General features: G+C 47.7%; 1 pseudogene; it reads left to right on the top strand.

Annotated features, from left to right (window-relative positions):
* Nucleotides 1–2,246: 2,246 nt before the first annotated feature.
* Nucleotides 2,247–10,999, top strand: LOC124019379 (annotated as a pseudogene).
* The last annotated feature ends 391 nt before the right edge of the window (nucleotides 11,000–11,390 follow it).

Raw genomic sequence — 11,390 nt, 5'->3', positions numbered from 1 at the left:
TGTATACCCTACCCATCTTCACCTAAACGCCTAACACTGTATACCTACCCATCTTCACCTAAACATATAACACTGTATACCCTACCCATCTTCTACCCCTAAACATATAACACTGTATACCCTACCCATCTTCACCCTAAACATATAACACTGTATGCCTACCATCTTCACCCTAAACATATAACTTCACTGTATACCTGTATGCTACCCATCTTCACCCTAAACATATAAACACTGTATACCCTACCCGTCTTCTGCCTAAACATATAAATGCCCCTGCCAGAAATCTTCACCTAGGCATATGGCCTACCCATCTTCACCCTAAACATATAACACTGTATACCCCACCATCTTCACCCCTACCCGTCTTCACCTAGACATATAACACTGTATACCCTGCCCATCTTCACCCCTAAACATATAACACTGTATACCCTGCCCCGTCTTCACCCTAAACATATATAACACTGTATACCCTACCCATCTTCACCCCTAAACATATAACACTTCACCTAGTATACCCTGCCCATCTTCACCCCTAAACATATAACACCGTATGCCCTACCCATCTTCACCCCTAAACATATAACACTGTGTATACCCTGCCATCTTCACCCCTAAACATATAACACTGTATACCCTACCCATCTTCACCCCTAAACATATAACACTGTATGCCCTGCCATCTTCACCCCCTAAACATATAACACTGTATACCCTACCCATCTTCACCCTAGGCATAAACATATAACTTGCACTGTATACCCTACCCATCTTCACCCTAAACATATAACACTGTATGCCCTACCCATCTTCACCCTAAACATATAACACTGTATACCCTACCCATCTTCACCCTAAACATATAACACTGTATACCCTACCCATCTTCACCCTAAACATATAACACTGTATACCCTACCCATCTTCACCCTAAACATATAACACTGTATACCCTACCCATCTTCACCCTAAACATATAACACTGTATACCCTACCCTGCCCGTCTTCACCCTAAAACATATAACACTAGTATACCCCTGCCCATCTTCACCCTAAACATATAACACTGTATACCCTACCCATCTTCACCCTAAACATATAACACTGTATACCCTACCCATCTTCACCCTAAACATATATAACACTGTATACCCTACCCATCTTCACCCTAAACATATAAACTGTATGCCCTACCCATCTTCACCCCTAAAACATATAACACTGTATACCCTACCCATCTTCACCCCTAAACATATAACACTGTATACCCTACCCATCTTCACCCCCTAAACATATAACACTGTATACCCTACCCATCTTCACCCCCTAAACATATAACACTGTATACCCTACCCATCTTCACCCTAAACATATAACACTGTATACCCTACCCATCTTCACCCTAAACATATAACACTGTATACCCTACCCATCTTCACCCCCTAAACATATAACACTGTATACCCTACCCATCTTCACCCTAAACATATAACACTGTATACCCTACCCATCTTCACCCCTAAACATATAACACGCATCCGCTTTTATTTGGCCCCCCAACTTCTTTCTTTTTAGTGTTGAGAATTTTAATCCGTCCCAAGTGATTTTAATTTAAGTCATCTGTTCCCAAGTATTCCCACACATAATGGAGAGAAATTATTGTATACAAATGTAAGGTTTGAAATGATTGTGCTAGTCGAATATTATCTGTTTGGGCTTCTTTCCGTCAATTTACAGTCTACAAATTGTTTTATAATTATGTTCAGGCCCCGACCATCTGCTCAAGGAAAAATCTGTACACAGTAAAATCTAGTTGATGATCCCTACCTGACATTTTACCACTGATCACAACACCAGTCATAATCTAAACCTAATCTGTACACAGTAAATCTAGTTGATGATCCCTACCCTGACATTTTACCACTGATCAACACCAGTCATAATCTAAACCTAATCTGTACACAGTAAATCTAGTTGATGATCCTACCCTGACATTTACCACTGATCCCAACACCAGTCATAATCTAACCTAATCTGTATACAGTAAATCTAGTTGATAATCCCTACCCTGACATTTTACCACTGATCACAACACCAGTCATAATCTAAACCTAATCTGTACTGTAATTTTTACCATTTCACCCCAACACAATATTCCCAACCTACCAAGTCTCTGTAAATCATCCGGTTCGGTGTATGGGGCCTAACCCCTGTTTTTCTGTGCTCGACCCTGTCCCCCACAGGCAGCAGTGTGTCGGTGCAGCCAGCCTCTCTCTGGGGTTCAGGCGCACGATGCCTGGAGGACGGAGCATGTTGCAGGCCATCAGCAAAGCCAATCACAGCAGCCCGATTTGTCTACGTCATGGATACCAGGCCAGGGTAGCTAATCGCAACGCCGTTAACAAGCTCTTCCCAAAGAATGTGGACATTCTCAGTCCATTCCTTCATTCTTTTGTTTATCGCCCTCCCCTCTGCAGTTGAATGCACCATGGCCAACAGAGCAGCAGGTAAAGGCTATGAGAATGAAGATAACTTCTCCAACATCCGTTTCCAGTTTGTGGGGATCGAGAACATCCACGTGATGGACCAGCCTACAGAAACTCCCTGGAAGGTCAGACGGGCACACTCACTCACCCACACATGCACTCCACCCACGCCACTCCACCCACATGCACTCCACCCACATGCACTACACCCACATGCACTCCACCCACATGCACTATTTACTTCACCCCTTCCATCTCTCTCTGCCTGTCTCAGTGGTGGGAAGTCGTTTTTCTGTCGGTAAATGACTACCTGCTGGGCTTGGAGAGCTGTGGTTGGCTACGGCACGTCAAAGCTGTGGTAGATGCAGCTATCTTCCTCACCAAGGTAAGGCCATGTCCTTTCTCCAATCACTTTCTGCTTTCCACTGCAGTTTAGTCACACTGTGATTGCAGACAGTTAGGGGTATAAATGTTAATTTGGGATCCTTAACGTTTTAAGAAAAATCCCAAACCGAAAAACAATGTAGCAGTGCAGTTATCACACAACATGATTTTCGTGTTATATCCTAACTAGACTATGCTATACTCAGGTCTGGGAAAGTTGCTTCATGTAAATAAAACCAGAGCGGAAGAGGTGAACTTGAGGCTACTATGGTGAATTTGCGAGGAATGCAAAATAGAATTACCAAGACACATGCACACCTCTCTCCCTCACGCTGGCTTGCCTGGGGGCGTATTCATTCTGTCGATTCTGTTGCAAAATGATTCTTAAACAGAAGAAAACTGGGAGGACCTACCTGCATTTGTCTGTAGAAACTCTAGTTTTAGTTGAAAAACACTTCTCAGCTGTTAGGCAGTGTCATGATGCCAGTGTGTGTTCAGTCTTCCGTCTGTTGCGCGTAGAATATCCTAGCCTATTCATCGATAATAGGCCCGGCTTTACTGAAGTTGCGAGACATTGCAAGGAAATAAATGGTGAGATACAGCATCCCGTTGCGATATCCAGCTTTTGACTGCCTATAGACGGGCCTAGTGCACGGTTCTGACCACCGACTGCCTGGTGGCCGACCTGACTATGCTGTGCACCTCCCTCGCTATCCGTCCCTCGCTAGCTCGCCATGAAAGATGCAAGTGTTTGTGTTCGTGGAAGCATCTGCAACTACTCAGTCTCCTCTGTTCCAATAATAGTGAATCTTTAGGAGTTGATTCTGAGCGGAATCTAATCTTGACATTCAGAAATGGGAGTCAACACCGGGAGTCGACGTGCAGCTGAGGAATCAATTCTTTTGGAGTCGACTCTCCACCATTTTTCTAATTTGTCACATGAAGCAGGTAGCACTTAGAGCATTGGGCCAGTAACCGAAAGGTCACTGGTTCTAATACCCGAATCCTGACCATGGAAAACAACACATTTTACTGCACCTTTCCGGTGTGTGTGACAATTTTAAAACATTGTATTTAAAAATATATAATTTTATTTACAAGTTATGATAATGGCAATGGTAGTGATTTTAACTTCAGTCCCCTTCCCCCATAGGCAGTGACCGTAGAAGGAGCCAGTGTGTTGGTCCACTGTTCAGACGGCTGGGATCGGACAGCCCAGGTCTGCTCTCTGGGAAAGCTCTGCTCATGGACCCCCTACTACCGCACATCAAAGGCTTCATGGTGTGTGTGTGTGTGTGTGTGTGTGTGTGTGTGTGTGTGTGTGTGTGTGTGTGTGTGTGTGTGTGTGTGTGTGTGTGTGTGTGTGTGTGTGTGTGTGTGTGTGTGTGTGTGTGTGTGTGTGTGTGTGTGTGTGTGTGTGTGTGTGTGTGTGTGTGCTACTGCACCATCATACAACTTCCCTATGCCTGTAGAGGAAGGAAACATGCCATAAGAAACTCTGCTCTTCTGTGTTTCAGGTCCTCATAGAGAAAGACTGGATCTCATTTGGACACAAGTTTGCAGACAGGTGTGACCAGTTGGATGGAGACCCCAAGGAGGTGTCCTCCGTCTTCACACAGTTCCTGGAGTGTGTGTGGCAGCTCACCGAGCAGTTTCCCCAGGTGTGTGCGTGTGCAGTCATCTGGTGTTTCCAGTTATACTCACCACATAGCAGCCATCACAGTGGAAGAGTGAGGAATGATTGTGGTGATGATGATGATGATACCTACTCTTCCTCAGGCGTTTGAGTTCAGTGAGTGGCTGCTGCTGCAGATCCATGAACATGTTCACTCCTGTCAGTACGGAAACTTCCTGGCTAACAGCCAGAGACGGAGAGAAGAGCTGCAGTGAGTAGACCGCAAACATGCACGCTTTCCATCACTCACTCACTCACTCACTCACTCACTCACTCACTCACTCACTCACTCACCACCACCCCACTCACTCAGTCTTCTCTCTCTCTCCTGCCAGACTTGGAGACAGGACTCACTCTCTGTGGGCGTTTCTGTTAAGAGAGCAGCAGAACTACCTAAACCCCTGCCTACTGCCCCACCTACGCAGACACACACCCCGTCCTAGAACCCTCCACCCTGCCCTGCCACTTCAAGTAAGAACTAGTCCTTTCTCTCTCTCTTTCCCTCATCCACTCTACTCTAAGAATATCCTTTCTCTATCCTTTCCTCATCTTCCTAATCTCTGCTTCACTCACACTGCTTTGTCCCACCTGGACAAAAGGAACACTTATGTGAGGATGCTGTTAATTGACTACAGTTCACCGGTCAACACCCTAGTGCCCTCCAAGCTCATCTTCTAAGCTAAGGACCCTGGTATTAAACACCTTCTGCAACAACTTATCCGCCACGCTGACCCTCAACAAGGGGGCCCCTCAGTGGGTACGTGCTTAGTCCCCTCCTGTTCACCCATGACTGTGTGGTCGAGCACGGCTCCAACACCATCATTAAGTTTGCAGATGGTGGTAGGCCCCTGATCACCGACGACATAAGACAGCCTACAGGGAGGAGGGTCAGAGACCTGGCAGTGTGTGCCAGAACAACAACCTGATCGTGGACTATAGGAAATGGAGGGCCGAGTACGCCGACATCCCATAGACGGGGCTGTTGTGGGACAGGTCTAGAGCTTCAAGTTCCTTTGTGTCCACATCAAGGAACTATAATGGTCCACACATCAACACAGTCGTGAAGAGGGCACGACAACGCCCTTTTCCCCTCAGGAGGCTGAAAAGATTTGGCATGGGCCCCTCCGGATCCTCAAAGTGCCACAGCTGCACCATTGAGAGCATCTTGACTGACTGCATCACCACTTGGTATTGTAACTGCTTGGCATCCGACCGCAAGACGCTACAGAGGGTAGTGCGTACGGCCCAGTACATCACACTAGGGCTGAGCTCCCTGCCATCCAGGACCCTCTTATACAGGGCGGTGTCAGAGGAAGGCCCTAAAATCTTCAGTCATAAACTGTACAGTACCCTGTGTATATAGCCACCCCCCAAAAAAATATTTCATTAAAATAAAATAAAATCTCTGCATACATTTTGATCTCCCCTTTTCCACCTCTCTGTCCTCTCTTCCCTCCTCTCCATCCTCAGTCTCTCATCAACCCTACCTCCTGTTATACATTCTTTCTCTGTCTCGCTCTCTGTGTGTCAGATTCTGAGGAATATGTACCACCAGTTTGATCGCTCCATGCACCCCGTCAGTCTGTCCTGAAGAACGTTCACCCCCTGAAAGAGAGCAACTGCCAACTGGAGAACACAATAAAAGACCTGGAGGCTGTGAGTACTTGTATCTCACTGGGTTGATGGGTTGTGTTGTGGGCAACTATCGTTTTTCTATCCTGTTCCGAGCTTATTTTTACATTTTTATGCATTTCTTTCATGGTGCAGTGTTAACACATTGTTTGTTTATTGGAGAAGGGGGTGAATAGATGGGGGAGAGGCAGGTTGTTGTAGTAACGGAAACTCTGGTGGTGGAGGTGAGTACAGGGTCTGTGGGGAACGGTAAGCATGCTGGGGAGGTGAGTACAGGGTCTGTGGGGAACGGTGGGGGGTGAGTACAGGGTCTGTGGGGAACGGTGGGGGGTGAGTACAGGGTCTGTGGGGAACGGTGGGGGGTGAGTACAGGGTCTATGGGGAACGGTGGGGGGTGAGTACAGGGTCTGTGGGGAACGGTGGGGGGTGAGTACAGGGTCTGTGGGGAACGGTGGGGGGTGAGTACAGGGTCTGTGGGGAACGGTGGGGGGTGAGTACAGGGTCTGTGGGGAACGGTGGGGGGTGAGTACAGGGTCTGTGGGGAACGGTGGGGGGTGAGTACAGGGTCTGTGGGGAACGGTGGGGGGTGAGTACAGGGTCTGTGGGGAACGGTGGGGGGTGAGTACAGGGTCTGTGGGGAACGGTGGGGGGTGAGTACAGGGTCTGTGGGGAACGGTGGGGGGGTGAGTACAGGGTCTGTGGGGAACGGTGGGGGGCGAGTACAGGGTCTGTGGGGAACGGTGGGGGGGCGAGTACAGGGTCTGTGGGCCCTATACATACAGCGAGGGAACTGTCTAGCTTCCTGAGGGAGACTAAAGGGGAAAAGAAGGTTCTGCTGGAGTGTTATATTCCTGCTTCTGAAAGGTTCGTAAGGTCAGCACAACACCTGATGAAGAATGAGGGGTTTAGTGTCCTCACCCAGGAAGCAGTATAGGCTAAGAAAGTGGGTCACATTGGTGCGTAAGGGCATTTCTATAGACTCTGTGTAAATTGATAGGTCTTTTATGGCACGGTGGCTTCATGGGCTACTCTACTGGTTTCTAATTGTGGCCCAGGCAGGTGTCCTATTGAAAATTCAAATTAAAGCTCTTACAAGAACACTTTTTGCTCAAGCTTCCAAGGCTTTTGGGAGAGGTGGGGACACCGGAAAGGGGAGGTTGAGTCTCTGTCAGTGGTGGATGTATGGAAAGCCAGATTGGGTTTTTCTGTCAGCAGTATACAGCCTTTCCTTCTTCAGGGTACTTGGGGAGCTTGAGTGTAGCGGAGGTTGAGCTGGTGTGGCAGGATAGGGTGTGGGATGCAAGATCATCTATCAACTATACTGGGACATGGGACATGGGGCTATTTATCCCATCAAAGAGAAAGGAGCACTTGTAAGAGCTGGATTTTCCATGTTGAGAGAGAGAGCTGTCAGCATCCATTTCTTGTTTGGGATGGAAAAACAGAGTGGGGAAAACGAGAAAACCCATTGTTTACTTTTGTCTGATGGGCGTGTAACTTCTGTTGTGAGGGAGATACACTCCCCCCCACCGGCGGATTGCTTGCGGACGTGCAACGCAAATACATGGATTATTTTCTGTCCAGGAGGGAGGACAAGGCCTGGTGGACCTGGAGAGCAGGATGGCATCATTCTGACTCGAAGCAGTGTAGAGGCTACTGTACCACACTGATGTTAGCTGAAGGGAACCAGCATGTGCTCTGTTTATGAGTTTAGGGCTGCGCCGCAAGCTCTTCATGAGAAGCAGCCGGAGAGACTAAACGAAGCAGGGGTCTCTGATTTCTATGCTGCAGTACTGAGTGCCTGGCAGCTGCTGAGGCCCACACGAGGGGGAGGCGTGGGAGAAGCCCATCTTCCACAACCCACTGATCCTTTTGAGGTCCGTTTGTTCAGCCACCCTACAGTGACATTTAATGGCAGCAGGAGACTAGCTGACCAACGACTGGTGGGGGGTGGGAAACCCCCCAGCAGTTGGCACAACAACTAACGTCTCTTAGGTTGCTGGAGAGAGTCATGGGAAGGTCCAGGAGGCTCTGCCTGAGCCAGTGTAGCGTGTGCTAGAGCAGCCTCTGGAGGAGTGGCCACCACTGCAAGTGACAGCAGAGACTGATATTACTGATATTTAGCACGCCGAGCCTGTGGGAGTTTGTGGAAGTGGGGGGTAAGGCGCTGTACGCTTAGTGGGAGTGACGGGGCATCAGGGGGTTGTGGGGGGCTGAGAGCATGGCAGGGTATAGGTGGAGGGTGCTCTATAAGCTCCCAGTGCCAAACATGTCAGAGGACCTCCAGTGGAGGGTATTACATGGAGCCCTGGCCACCAATAGCTATAGGGTTGACCTGGGAGTTGGGGAGGGGTATCTGTTTTGTGCAGTGACTGAGACGGATCTTGTTTTTTTCTGTGTGCCAGGATAATGCTGTTATTGTCTCTAGACTGTGTGTGAGGTTGGGAGTGGTCTTCTCTGTGGGGATGTTTGTGATTGGGGCCAAGCTATTCAAGCAGAGAAAAGGGTCAAATGTGTTTTGCTGAACTGTTTGTTTGGCCAGGCCAAGTTGGCTGTATGGCTAACAAGAACGAACCCTGCCTTAGGTTTGAATTGTATCACATTATTAACAGTGTGGCGTCATTTCAGGAGGTGTGGGGGCTCAGGGGGCTGTCTCTTTGTATGCATCAATGGTGTCTCTCTTGCTGCTGGTGATTCTCTGATCCACCTCTATGCAGACGACACCATCCTGTATACATCAATGGTGTCTCTCTTGCTGCTGGTGATTCTCTGATCCACCTCTATGCAGACGACACCATCCTGTATACCTCTGGCCCTTCTTTGGACACTGTGTTAACTAACCTCCAGATGAGCTTCAATGCCATAAAACTCTCCTTCTGTGGCCTCCAACTGCTCTTAAATGCAAGTAAAACTAAATGCATGCTCTTCAACTGATCGCTGCCCGCACCTGCCCGCCCGTTCAGCATCACTACTCTGGATTGTTTTGACCTAGAATATGTGGACAACTACAAATACCTAGGTGTCTGGTTAGACTGTAAACTCTCCTTCCAGACTTGCATTAAACATCTCCAATCCAAAATTAAATCTAGAAAAGGCTATTTTGCAACAAAGCATCCTTCACTCATGCTGCCAAACACCCTCATAAAACTGACTATCCTACCCATCCTCAACTTCGGCGTTGTCATCTATAAAATAGTCTCCAATTCTCTACTCAACAAATTGGATGTAGTCTATCACAGTGTCACCCGTTTTGTCACCAAAGCCCCATATACTACACACCACTGTGACCTGTACACTCTCGTTGGCTGGCCCTCGCTTCATACTCATTGCCAAACCCACTGGCTTCAGGTCATCTACAAGTCTACGCTAGGTAAAGCCCTGCCTTATCTCAGCTCACTGACACACGCTCCAGCGGGTATATCTCCCTGGTTACCCCCAAAGCCAATTCTTCCTTTGGCTGCCTCTCCTTCCAGTTCTCTGCTGCCAATGACTGGAACGAACTGCAAAAATCACTAAAGCTGGAGACCCTTACCTCCCTCACTAGCTTTAAGCACCAGCTGTCAAAGCAGCTCACAGATCACTGCACCTGTACATAGCTCATCTGTAATTAGCCCATCTAATCTACCTCATCCCCATACTGTATTTATTTATTTATCTTGCTCCTTTGCACCCCAGTATCAATACTTGCACATACGTCTTCTGTACATCCTACCATTGCAGTGTTTAATTACTATATTGTAATTACTTTGCCACCATTGCCTATTTATTGCCTTAACTCTCTTATCCTACCTCATTTGCACATGCTGTATAAAGATTTTTCTACTGTATTTTTGATTGCATGTTTGTTTTACTCCATGTGTAACTCTGTGTAGTTATGTGTCGACCTGCTTTGCTTTATCTTGGACAGGTCGCAGTTGTAAATGAGAACTTGTTCTCAACTATCCTACCTGGTTAAATAAAGGTGTAAGTAAATAAATAAAATATGGCTTGAGAGGAGGGGTTAGAGGTACGGTTTTAATGTGGTGCTGGTGTATTGAAACGACACACAATGTGACATCAATCAGCACATCAGAATTCTGAAAACAACAGGTGATTGTGTGGAGGTATTGGTGGTGCGCGATGTGTTTTTATGGGGGGTTCTCATTACTAAATCTAACCCTATGTCTCCTTCTTTGTCCCTCCAGAGGCTACAGAAGCATGGCATCAGCCCCCCCACCCCGGACCCCCAGGCTTCCCCTAGAGACCAACGCATCCTCCCCATGCGCCCTCACTCCCTCATCCTGGGAGCCCCCCTCAGCCGGAAGGAGGCACAGCGACAGCAGGAGGAGGAGGAGGAGGTGGGAGTGGAGGTGACAGAGTGCTGCAGTGACACAGAGCGGACAGTAGAGGGCAGCAGCGGTACAGAGCGCAAGGAGAGCTACACTGACCTGCAGGGGACATACGGGGCCAAGGCCGAGCCCGCTGTGGTCAGCCTGGAGTTTGGAGTGGCCCGCATGACCTGCTGAGGCGCGTGATACTGGAGAAATGGAGGAGGGGTGATTGGGCTGGAATGGAGGGAGGAGGAATGGAAAGGGTGAGAGATGGGGTCACTAAAGGACAAGTGAGTGCGTGTCGGTGTGAGTGCGTGTCGGTGTCAGTGCGTGTCGGTGTGAGTGCGTGTCGGTGTGAGTGCGTGTGTGTTGTGTTTAGCCATATTCCCATGTTGGCGAATGAAGGTTGTATTATACATCTTTATAGAAAGCGGCATTTACTGCACATAGAAAGGATTGTTTTTAAGAATGTTGAAAAGCACTAAAGAGAATAAATGACATGATGAAGATCTGCGTGTTCTGTCTGCCTATGTTATTAAACTCAACACAACTGTATTTGTGAAAGCCAATGCTCTGTAGGACAGTTCCTGGCAGCAGACTGTGTCTGCTCTGATCTCTTGATGTTCAAACCATCAGATTCTCCCCTTAATCCAACGTCTAGCCGATTTAGTAATGAACATCCCATATTTCATGTTCTTAATATTGTGATCCTCCAGATGGGGGGACGGCCAGGTACAGATTTGAGTTCTAAAACGTCTCGATCCTCCATCTAAGCCAGAACATCTTTGGATAACCCTGTTTTAACGTGGAATTGCACTGAAATCAGAATTTATCCTTCAAACTGTTCCATCTTCTGAGATTGCATGATTCCACTGTAATCTGAATGATGGATGCTGAAAG

Source organism: Oncorhynchus gorbuscha, unplaced genomic scaffold, assembly GCF_021184085.1.
Source record: "Oncorhynchus gorbuscha isolate QuinsamMale2020 ecotype Even-year unplaced genomic scaffold, OgorEven_v1.0 Un_scaffold_8464, whole genome shotgun sequence".
NCBI classification, from domain to species: Eukaryota; Metazoa; Chordata; class Actinopteri; order Salmoniformes; family Salmonidae; genus Oncorhynchus; species Oncorhynchus gorbuscha.
The sequence above is the reverse complement of the archived record's forward strand: the minus strand, read 5'-3'. Positions and strand labels throughout refer to the sequence as shown.